A 13,019-nucleotide genomic window follows, 5' to 3' on the forward strand; every position below is an offset into this window, starting at 1 on the left:
CCATATGTGTTATTTCATAGTTGTGATGTCGTCATTATTATTCTACAATGTAGAAAATAGTACAAATAAAGAAAAACCCTGGAATGAGTAGGTGTGTCTAAACGTTTGACTGGTACTGTATATATGTATGCTCTTTACTTGTCAGTGTTCCAAATGGGGACATTATTTGTATTTTTACCTAAACATGCAAACACCATCAGATAGAATTCATAGCAAGCAGTGCACTGGGTTAGTCAGATTTGATTAAATATAACAGAACAGATGAACTGGCGAGACATTCACTCTCATGGGATGGGTTGCCAAAAAGAACTACCTGAAAGCCACACTCCCAGATCTGTTTATGCTGTTTTGCCAAGGCTATCACTGTTATGGTTCACAGCAAAAATGCAGTCAAAATACAGTTGAAATGCAGCTGATATTTTGATGCTTCTATATCCCTGGATATCACCTGCATGAATAGCAATTTCTGTTAAGCTCGTTCCTACCCTGCTCCTGTATTTTTTTCAAACATAGACTAGTAGCATTGCTAGTGCATCTCTCTCGCTCTCTGCCAGAGTCTACCCCATTATAAGAACCCCAACAATAACGGCTAAAAGCCCATGTAAGCCTGTTGGCCGTTTGGCAGGTAGATGACGGAATTTGCTTTTGGAAAAAGTTGAGGCTTTTTGACACTGGCTTGAACGGGTCTTAGCAGAGCATGTGTATGAGCATCGACAAGCCTTGTTACCATGTACCCTTTGAGAATGAATGAACCAATTGTTACGTCACACAAACATATGTACCAGATTCATTTTGGGAAATTAATTTGGGTCGTTTTCTTTGCACATTGGAGGACCCCTGCAAAACCAAGTGTGAGGTTATGGCAACGATGTCATGTGTGCTATCCACATTGTCATGACGTTGGCCTGGGGGTAGGTTTATGACAGTCATAAATACCTCTTTCCCCCTTTTCCCCTCTCCCTACTATACTGATGTGACATAAGAAAACCCTTTGGTTAACGTAGAGATTCTGGGAACATCAGAAGTTGGGGGGAAATGAACTATATTCTGGTAATCCGACCAACTATATTATGTCAGTTCGGTTGTCATCTGAGACATTCTCATCAATGATAGGATGACATAAACTCTACTGTGGAAAGTCTAAACATCAGAGGTATCGGATTCACATGGAATTGTTGTTTAATTCAAATGTTTGAATATGAAATTATTTGTGAAGAGATGAAATGTAATTTTAGCTTCCAAATGAGAGATTTGGGTTTTCATAAGTTTGGGCCTCTGCTCAACCAGTGGCCCGCCCCTGTGAAGAGACATGGGTTACAAACTTTTCAGACACACCCCTCTCCCTCCACTATATAAAGCCATTGACAAAAATATAACTTGCTGTTCCGAGGAGATGAGGGTGACGATCCCATGTCAGAATGGTTCAGATAATAACTACAGAACTAAGCCAACATCAGCATGAACTTTGGTTGTGAATGGTATGAACTTTGAACTCGTATTCACTACAGAAGTGATACCTCCTAGCCGTTGAGTTAGCAACAGCTGCTACAAACGCAGGTTAGGAAGGACAGTCAGAGTATCCCGTCTACTACACAACGACGTTACTACAACGTATCCAGTGACCACCAGAGACATTCTTCAAAGGACAGAGGACTCGGTTTGGCAACACGGTCTTCCATCTACCACCAACCTACTGAAGCGCAGCTTCAAGATACTGTATTTACAATAGCACAGCTTCGCCTCTGTTCCAGTCTCCCGCTCTTTCACTAAAACCCAGCCCCCTTTCCTTTGTGTAACAAGCTGTCATATCTGTTCCGCCCGCTAAGGACGTTTTCCTTTATGACGGCAATTTGTAATCAAGTTATGATTTAATTGTGTATGTGTGATTCTGTGTGATTAGTTAGGTATTTAGTAAATAAATAATTAAACCCAATTTTGTATTGCTGATTCAACTTGTTAGCCAGGATTCTTGCAGATAACCAAGAATTTACAACTTTCAGAATATGAGACTGAAGTAAGATGACGATTAATGTTGACTGCTATTGATGTAAAATATTGCTACATCTTTAAGAGTTTATTCGGAAGATAACAGCTCTATAAATATTCTTTCGTGGTGTCCCTCTCTAGTTAATTACATTTACATGATTAGTTCAATCAGGTAATATTAATTACGGAGAAATTATTTTATAGAATAGTATGTCATAGCAATTAATCCGGCAAAGCCAAAGACACGACAACATCCTGGTGCTGAACTGTGAAACGTCATGCGGTGCTGAACATTTTGAAACAGCTTGGCTCGTGTCTTGTGGAAACTCTTTGATCAAAACTGATACATTAATGCAATTGTTGCACTAATGAATTATTTGGAAACTAAAATCTGATTAAGGGAAAGTTACATACACTTTTTTCTGTGCGCGCAATCAGCCTATTTGTGCATGCCCAACAGAATGCACATTGTGGTGCGGGGACTGCCATATTGTTTCATCATTTTGCCATAAGGCGTAGAGCCATTTTTGCAGTTGTAAAGCTAATTTCCTGCAATTTTACACATTTTGCTATATGAGTGAGAGACTAATTAAACCAATGGGGGCCTGTCATGCCAAATACTGTCCCCCACTGCGTCGCAATAGGATTCGATCAACTATTAGCGTCCATTGCTATATCAACGGTGTGATTACCTAGTGATTAGAATTCTGGAGATCACAGCCTAAATTGTGTTCTTTTCTTCGTCGCTATGCAAACAAGGCTGGTTTCTGCGACAAATTCGCTGTTTACACAAGCTTTGTTTAGCTTGAAACATTCTTTCGAACAACATTTTGGGTACCTCGTCAACATTACATGAAATCCTTACGTCTTAAATGTTGCTCCGTTTCGGAAATGTCAAAGAAACCGTGTATTCTGCTTGACACAATATCACAAAGTAAGCCCATGTCCACTACATAAATATGTACATCCTTTTGATTCAGTCACAGGCTTGTCTGGCTGTCATGTTTTTATTTTAACCTGCCCTTATTTTTGGTTCCAAGCACCTTTAATGGTTTACAGAAGGGATTTATTTGAGTTAAGCACGTCCTCTTTCTTCCCTTACTGACCCTAATGGGTATTGCCGCCACCTTCACTTCATTACTGTGATCATGGTGATGCAATTATACTAGCTAGCTGTGCACGGAGGGAATAAACACGTCACACTGAGCATCATGCGATTCCATATGAAATGCATTTCTAAAGCCCTTTTTACATCAGAAGATTTCACAAAGTGCTTATACAGAAACCCAAACAGCAAGCAATGCAGATGTAGAAGCATGGTGGCTAGGGGGAAAAAAACTCCCTCGAAAGGCAGGAACCATGCTCTGAGGGGTGGCCAGTCCTCTTCTGGCTATGCCGGGTGGAGATTTAGAGTACATGGCCATTAAGGCCAGATCGTTCAAGCTGTTGAAACATTCATAGATGACCAGCAGGGTCAAATAGTAATCACGGTGGTTGTAGAGGGTGCAACAGGTCAGCACAGCCGGAGGAAACGTCAGTTGGCTTTTCATAGAGAGAGTCGAAAACAGCACGTCCGATGAACAGGTCCGTGTTCCATATCCGCAGGCAGAACAGTTGAAACCAGTCTAATAGAGTTTGCTCTAATAAGTACATCTTGTACTCACACGTCTATACCCAGCGAGAGAGTTTGGTAAACGCAAAGCTACATTCTGGGATTCTAAAAACCAAACGACTGCACCACTACTTGGTCTACAGGGAACGGATGGGGTAGGGAAATGCAATACTAATATTCACAGACAGCGCTCTGACATCCACGTGATAATTTTCAACTTTTAAAGCTATACACACACTGTTTACATTAGTGTTTGTGGAGTAATAAACTCAGCAAGAAAAGAAACATCCCTTTTTCAGGACCCTGTCTTTCAAAGATAATTTGTAAAAATCCAAATAACTTCACAGATCTACATTGTAAAGGGTTTAAACACCGTTTCCATGCGCTTGTTAAAAACATGCACCTGTGGAACGGTCAATAAGACACTGACAGCTTACAGTCGGTAGGCAATTAAGGTCAGTTAGGACACTAAAAGAGGCCTTTCTACTGACTCTGAAAGACACCAAAAGAAAGACACCCAGGGTCCCTGCGTGAACGTGCCTTAGGCACGCTGCAAGGAGGCATGAGGACTGCAGATGTGGCCAGGGCATTAACTTGCATTGTCCTTGCAGTGAGACACAGGAACGACAGCTGATCGTCCTCGCAGTGGCAGAACACGTGTAATACCTGCACAGGATCGGAACATCACACCTGCGGGACAGGTACAGGATGGCAACAACTGCCCGAGTTACACCAGGAAGGCAAAATCCCTCCATCAGTGCTCAGACTGTCCGCAATAGGCTGGACTGAGGTCTTGTAGGCAGGTCCTCACCAGATATCACCGGCAACAACGTCACCTATGGGCACAAACCCACCCTCGCTTGACCAGACAGGACTTGCCAAAAAACAAAAATAAGCTCTTCACTGACGAGTCGCGGATTTGTCTCACCAGGGGTGATGGTCGGATTCGCGTTTATCGTCTAAGGAATGAGCGTTACACCGAGGCCTGATCGATTTGGAGGTGTGTGACAGCATCATCGGACTGAGGTTGTCATCATAGCAGGCAATCTCAACGCTGTGCAGTACAGGGATGTGGTACCCTTCCTGCAGGCTCATCCTGACATGACCCTCCAGCATGACAATGCCACACTGCTAGTTCTGTGGGTGATTTCCCGCAAGACAGGAATGCCCGTGTTCAGCCACGGCCAGCGAAGAGCCCGGATCTCAATCCCATTGAGCACGTCTGAGACCTGTTGGATCGGCGGGTGAGGGCTAGGGCCATTCCCCCCAGAATTGTCCGGGAACTTGCAGGTGCCTTCGTGGAAGAGTGGGGTAACATCTCACAGCAAGAACTGGCAACCCTGGTGCAGTCCATGAGGAGATGCACTGCAGTACTTAATGCAGCTGGTGGCCAGACACAATACTGACTTACTTTTGACAGCCCCCCTTGGTTCAGGGACACATTCCATTTCTGTGGAACTTGTTCAGTGTATGTCTGTTGTTGAATCTCATGTTCATAAATATTTAAACATGTTAAGTTTGCTGCAATTTAATGCAGTTGACAGTGAGATGACATTTTTTTACAACTTTTTGGGTCCTAAGAGAATTCTATTCTTCAACAAACAATGGATCAAAGAATTGAAATGCCCACTGAACAGACACCCAGACTGCATCTTCAAGAAACAAAGTGAAACCATGTTTAATAACCACTCATGAGATTAAATACGTACACCCGTTTTATTAACAAGCTACAATAATTACACAAGTCAAACGTATTTTACAGCAACAAATACCTTCAAAGTAATTCACTATAATATGAAACATTTGCAGTTAGGATGCTGACACCAGAGTAGCATTTTTGGTTTCAATTGATAGTTTGAGGGATTAAACAGGTTCTTATGGAGCACACGGAGGGATAGCTCTTTCCACATGATTCATCGTTCCAGCCGTTTTCAGCTTAAGAGGAAACACGAAATAGAAAAGTAGGTCACATTTATTTGTTAAGCCTACTCTGAAAAAGTTGAATTTGATGAATGATAATGGGCTTACTGTACCTCCAAAGTTGATCTGAATACATGGCTCTCTGGCACCATTGTGGTTATTCGGCTGTCCTTGAGCCCAGCTCTCGTGATCAAATTTCGAGCCGTCACTCCAGAACCATAGCCTGTCCTGTGGGGAAGTAGTGAGATCTCAGTATCAAATATTAGATATGCTTGCTGAAATCCGACACTCATGGTCTTTCCTCCACCACCAGTAGCACCAAAACCGTAAAAATCCCAATGCATTTCAATGGCCGTAGACTTGAATTGTGAAAAACCAAACTACAACCGTTTAAATACTGAATCTGCATTAGGGGGAAACAGCGCCACTGGCCACCCCACCATCGTGATCATTTTTGTTGGCTGAGCAGCGTCGCGCAGCATGGTTAAAACAAACAAAAAAAAAACACCAACTCAGTTGTTATATGTCGCAAACTGACGGGTCACCATTAAGGCATCCAGATTTTAACGCCATACAAACTTTAGACATGGCAACCTATTCTATATCGGTCTGGCCTTTTAATACCACGCTATAGTATTCATTCTTTTTGTACATCTGTAAGATCTTCCAAAACAGTTTTTTTTATATAGACACACTTTCTTAACTTGACAAAAACGTCAGCTACAACCTTAATCCCAAGGTCTCGAAAATAGAAAAAGCCAGCTAGTAAATTGTTTCTGCGCCATAGCAAAAGAGGAAGAGGCGAAGCGAGAAGGATAACTGCGCCCAAAATCTGCCTTCTCAAGCAAGTCGTTTTTGTATGGCCGTCAATAAGATGTCGAATTTCATTCACGAAAAATATAGTGGCTTATTTGAGCAAATATACGTTTTGTAATGCTTAGGTTGTTACGAGTACTGATACAAATAGCACACATGACACATCAGAAACTGAGAAAACCATTTATACCGGAGTTGTGCCTGTCACTCGAATCTGCTCTCTCATAGGCTAGAATGGTCCCACCTGATCTGCCCGACATTGCAGACTCTTCACATCGTTAGAGGCCAATGGAGTATCTGGTCAATCTGTGGCAATTGCTCTGGAGTTGAAAGACGGTTTGGATATTTCGAGATGATCAACTCAAATCTAGACCTACATCCAACAGTATTTCCTTTGACAATGACTTGACACGAGGCCTTAGTCACATGCCTAATACTTATAACCACTAGGCTAATAAAGCACATTAATATCAGTTTAAAAAGACGACATTGGGCCATTCAAAGCATCAGTTGCGATTGCTATTCCCCATTATTTTCTAAATGTCAATGAGCGTCGTCACCATCTTTCCTCTGCGGTACCTCAAACTGTGGTCATTACCAGCGAGTTGATTACTCCTGGCACAGTTGTCTGAGCAGTGTCTTAACACCTACTCGGAGCTGATGGTTTTATTAGTCTTAAAACAGGATTCCTAGGACCTGACAGATTGATGAGTATACTAAGACCTCAAGCTGAACTGTTCAGCTAGAGTATACCTCTCACTGGAGTCATTTCTATTAAGGCATCTTCACTTTTACTCAACTATGACAACTGGGGTACCTTTTGCACCTTTGCTTGAACAGCATCAAATCCGCCAATCCAGGTAAGAGGGAAACTGCCAGTCGCGATCAACACCACCGCCTGTAGAAATTGGGACTCTTCATAGCTGTGCACAGATGCCAGGTTTGCGCCAAGGTACTTTACAGTGTTGTGCACAGGCTTCAGTTTTTCTCCAAGTAACTGACAGTGGCGCTAGAGCAAACAGTACACAGAGACAAAGACATGTCATAATTGAAGTATTAGGCAGTTGTCCAGTCTGAGAATTTGTCTTCTGGACTCTCAAATATTGCCATCGGAACTAATGTTACATTAAACAGGCTCTTAGAGATTAGTTCATCTCCGTCTTAACCCATGCCCTGAGGGTTCTAATATACAAGAGGGCCCAACTCCACACAAATAAATACTGAAAACCCTATAGAACATTTTAATTACAGCATATTAAGGGGAGGTTCAGTATTTTACATGAGGCGCCTGTTAAAATAAGGCCAAAGCACCTTTAACTAAAAAACAAAGTTAATTTCAATTGTAGAGGGTAAGCATTATACCTCTGCATTGGGCCATGTCCTTGAAGTTCTGACAAACATGAAGCAGCGTGAATTAAATTGGAACCAGCCTCTGGGGCATGGGTTTCTTTGGTCTGCTGCAAATTTCACCAATTCATCTGAAAGGAGAAGACAGGGAGTGTTCCGAAATTGCAACCGACTTTAAAGGATAGTCCTGACTGACCGATCCCCTTGCATCATAAATAACATTTGTAGATCAGTCATGCCACACTACAACAAAAGATACACAATGAATGATGTAAAGCACAAACTCATTCCACAGAGCGCCGAGTGTCTACAGGTTTTCGCTCCTCCCTCGATTGAGCAATTTAGGTCACTAATTAGTAAAGAACTGGTTGTCTAGGTCTTCATTGAAAGGTAAACCACCTGCAGATACAAGGCACTCCGTGGAATGAGTTTGACACTCGTGATGTAAAGTGTGAGGCTGACTCTTACTTGCTTTGTTCACAGTCATTATGTCGCCCAGTGTAAAGGCAGCGCTGAGAAGCAGTAGAAGGGTCAACGTCGCCATGGTGATAGTCTCCTGAGACACACACGAGATAAGCCATCAGTGTGTCCCCAACCTCTCCTCGAGTACCCCAGCAAGTCCACTTATCACATTCAACTAATGAAGGGCTAAGGAATACCAGGCATCATCTCTTCCACCACATACAGTAGATTAGGAATGGTTGACTCCCAAATGGCACTACATAGGGAATTGAAAGCATCTGATATTCACCATCTACTTAAGTTAAGGAGAAGTCTATGCTCTTGGGTTCTCCCCAAAACAGCACCCTAGCTAACTAACCCCGATGCATGGCACACCTTTCTGCAAATGAAATTGGCTGGTAAAGTGCATTCTTCTAGAGCAGGAGACTAACTTGCCTAGCATGTGCTACTTTTCTTTATACAAACACGTCGCAAGCGACTTCTTTCAAATAGGCTCATTCTTCTCGTCTGCCCTACAACTCTTCAGTGTAGCGTTCTGGCAATATACACAGTAAAATGGGTAATAAACTACTAAAGGGGCCCTAAAAAAAGCTGTGATTTTAAACCCCAAATTACATCCATTTTCATAAATGTTCTCAATTCAATTTCCTGGTTTGACACTCAATTACAATTGGTAATGGAGAACAAAATGTGTTGTTCTGAGTCCATGGCAGTGCTTAAATCACATCAGAATACCATTTGTTTTAGGTCTGGAAGAAAAGTAACACATGAGGAAGCAATGCGTGGTCTAATGTGCCAGTCTAGCGATGGTTCTGTATTGCCAATTGCTGCTCATTTCATGGCAAGGTTTGCAAATAACAATAGATACCTGTCACAAGTATAGAAATTGTAAGTATACTTTGCAGTTAACACTTAATTGAGAAAGAATCTGTCAACCCACTAGGCATACTCTGGCTACACAGGGAGTGAGCGACAGACGGGGCAATATTGCTGGAAATTACTTGGCAGATATGGTTTTAAAGTTGACTAACCAGAGGTGGGATAACGTCAAGTCGCGTTGATTTAGTAACTTGCAGTGTCTGATACTTGAGATTTGTTTGACACTTGAACACGTGAAAAAAAAGTATTGTTTGGCGAACTACTGCGACCTGTTGGAGACCCCTGCCCTATATAATGCACTACATTTGATCAGGGTCACATATGCCCGATGGGTCCTGGTCAAAAGTAGTGCACCACATAGGTTACCATTTGGGATGAAAGCAGATACAGTACTAGATGACTATGTTGAACTCTCACCTGCAGTCTGGTCTTGTCAGCGCTCTGTTTGTGAGTTGAGATTTACTGCTTCCTGCTCTCCTTTTTAAGGACCCATCCAGTCAGACCCCTCCCTCTCTCATCATTTAACCGTTCAAATAATCAACTAATCATCAAGCTTTTATCATTTGAATCAGCTGTGTTGTGTTAGGGCAAAAACCAAAAACGTACACCCCCTTGGGCATAGCCACGGGAAGAAGTTTGGTGGTGCAGGGTACTTTTAATGAATGTTATTTTCAATTGGGGTGCTGTAAAAATATCTTTGCCTGTGCTACAGGCACTCTATTGGTCCACTATTATAGCACTACTTGTGTGAAAATGTAACAAATCTATAAAAAGTGAACATATATATATATATGTATATATATATATACAGTACCAGTCAAAAGTTTGGACACACCTACTCATTCAAGGGTTTTTCTTTATTTTTACTATTTTCTTTGTAGAATAATAGTGAAGACATGAAAACTGTGAAATAACACATATGGAATCATGTAGTAACCAAAAAAAGTGTTAAACAAAACCAAATATATTTTAGATTCTTCAAAGTAGCCACCTTTTGCCTTGATGACAGCTTTGCACACTCTTGGCATTCTCTCAACCAGCTTCACCTGGTATGCTTTTCCAACATTCTTACAGGAATTCCCACATATGCTGAGCACTTGTTGGCTGCTTTTCTCTGTGGTCCAACTCATCCCAAACCATCTCAATTGGGTTGAGGTTGGGTGATTGTGGAGGCCAGGGCGGTCTGACGCAGCACTACATCACTCTACCTTATTGGTCAAATAGCCCGTACACAGCCTGGAGGCATGTTGGGTCATTCTACTGTGGAAAAACAAATGACAGCAGTCCCACTAAGCGCAAACCAGATGGGATGGTGTATCGCTGCAGAATGCTGTGGTAGCCATGCTGGTTAAGTGTGCCTTGAATTCTAAATAAAACACAGACAGTGTCACCAGCAAAGCACCATCACACCTCCTCCTCCATGCTTCACGGTGGGAACCACACATGCGGAGATCATCCGTTCACCTACTCCGCGTCTCACAAAGACACACTAATCAGACCAAAGGAAAGATTTCCACCGGTCTAATGTCCATTGCTCGTGTTTCTTGGCCCAAGCAAGTCTCTTGTTCTTATCGGTGTCCTTTAGGAGTGGTTTCTTTGCAGCAATTCGACATAAAGGCCTGATTCACGCAGTCTCCTCTGACCAGTTGATGTTGAGATGTGTCTGTTACTTGAACTCTGTGAAGCATTTATTTGGGCTGCAATTTCTGAGGCTGGTAACTCTAATGAACTTATCCTCTGCTGCAAAGGTAACTCTGGGTCTTCCTTTCCTGTGGCGGTCCTCAGAAGAGCCAGTTTCATCATAGCGCTTGATGTTTTTTGCGACTGCCCTTGAAGAAACTATCAAAGTTCTTGAAATTTTCCACATTGACTGACCTTCGTGTCTTAAAGTAATGATGGACTGTCATTTCTCTTTGCTTATTTGAACTGTTCTTGTCAAATAAATGGACTTAGCCCTATTTGGTAAAAGACCATCTTCTGTATATCAAATCAAGTTTATTTTATATAGCCCTTCGTACATCAGCTAATATCTCGAAGTGCTGTACAGAAACCCAGCCTAAAACCCCAAACAGCAAGCAATGCAGGTGTAGAAGCACGGTGGCTAGGAAAAACTCCCTAGAAAGGCCAAAACCTAGGAAGAAACCTAGAGAGGAACCAGGCTATGAGGGGTGGCCAGTCCTCTTCTGGCTGTGCCGGGTGGAGATTATAACAGAACATGGCCAAGATGTTCAAAATGTTCATAAGTGACAAGCATGGTCAAATAATAATCAGGAATAAATGTCAGTTGGCTTTTCATAGCCGATCATTAAGAGTTGAAAACAGCAGGTCTGGGACAGGTAGGGGTTCCATAACCGCAGGCAGAACAGTTGAAACTGGAATAGCAGCAAGGCCAGGTGGACTGGGGACAGCAAGGAGTCATCATGCCCGGTAGTCCTGACGTATGGTCCTAGGGCTCAGGTCCTCCGAGAGAGAGAAAGAAAGAGAGAAGGAGAGAATTAGAGAGAGCCAAGATTTTCAAAATGTTCATAAATGACAAGCATGGTCAAATAATAATCAGGAATAAATGTCAGTTGGCTTTTTCATAGCCGATCATTAAGAGTTGAAAGCAGCAGGTCTGGGACAGGTAGGGGTTCCATAACCGCAGGCAGAATTGTTGAAACTGGAACAGCAGCAAGGCCAGGTGGACTGGGGACAGCAAGGAGTCATCATGCCCAGTAGTCCTGACGTATGGTCCTAGGGCTCAGGTTCTCCGAGAGAGAGAAAGAGAGAAGGAGAGAATTAGAGAGAGCATACTTAAATTCACACAGGACACTGGATAAGACAGGAGAAGTACTCCAGATATAACCAACTGACCCTAGCCCCCCGACACATAAACTACTGCAGCATAAATACTGGAGGCTGAGACAGGAGGGGTCAGGAGACACTGTGGCCCCATCCGATGATACCCCCGGACAGGGCCAAACAGGAAGGATATAACCCCACCCACTTTGCCAAAGCACAGCCCCCGCACCACTAGAGGGATATCTTCAACCACCAACTTACAATCCTGAGACAAGGCCGAGTATAGCCCACAAAGATCTCCACCACAGCACAAACCAAGGGGGGGCGCCAACCCAGACAGGAAGATCACGTCAGTAACTCAACCCACTCAAGTGACGCACCCCTCCTAGGGACGGCATGAAAGAGCACCAGTAAGCCAGTGACTCAGCCCCTGTAATAGGGTTAGAGGCAGAGAATCCAAGTGGAGAGAGGGGAACCGGCCAGGCAGAGACAGCAAGGGCGGTTCGTTGCTCCAGAGCCTTTCCGTTCACCTTCACACTCCTGGGCCAGACTACACTCAATCATATGACCTACTGAAGAGATAAGTCTTCAGTAAAGACTTAAAGGTTGAGACCGAGTCTGCGTCTCTCACATGGGTAGGCAGACCGTTCCATAAAAATGGAGATCTATAGGAGAAAGCCCTGCCTCCAGCTGTTTGCTTAGAAATTCTAGGGACAATTAGGAGGCCTGCGTCTTGTGACCGTAGCGTACGTGTAGGTATGTACGGCAGGACCAACTCGGAAAGATAGGTAGGAGCAAGCCCATGTAACGCTTTATAGGTTAACAGTAAAACCTTGAAATCAGCCCTTGCCTTAACAGGAAGCCAGTGTAGGGAAGCTAGCACTGGAGTAATATGATCAAATTTCTTGGTTCTAGTCAGGATTCTAGCAGCCGTATTTAGCACTAACTGAAGTTTATTTAGTGCTTTATCCGGGTAGCCGGAAAGTAGAGCATTGCAGTAGTCTAACCTAGAAGTAACAAATGCATGGATTAATTTTTCTGCATCATTTTTGGACAGAAAATTTCTGATTTACGTAGATGGAAAAAAGCTGTCCTTGAAACAGTCTTGATATGTTCGTCAAAAGAGAGATCAGGGTCAAGAGTAACGCCGAGGTCCTTCACAGTTTTATTTTAGACGACTTTACAACCATCAAGATTAATTGTCAGATTTAACAGA

Source organism: Salvelinus namaycush, chromosome 11 (assembly GCF_016432855.1).
Source record: "Salvelinus namaycush isolate Seneca chromosome 11, SaNama_1.0, whole genome shotgun sequence".
Taxonomy (NCBI): Eukaryota; Metazoa; Chordata; class Actinopteri; order Salmoniformes; family Salmonidae; genus Salvelinus; species Salvelinus namaycush.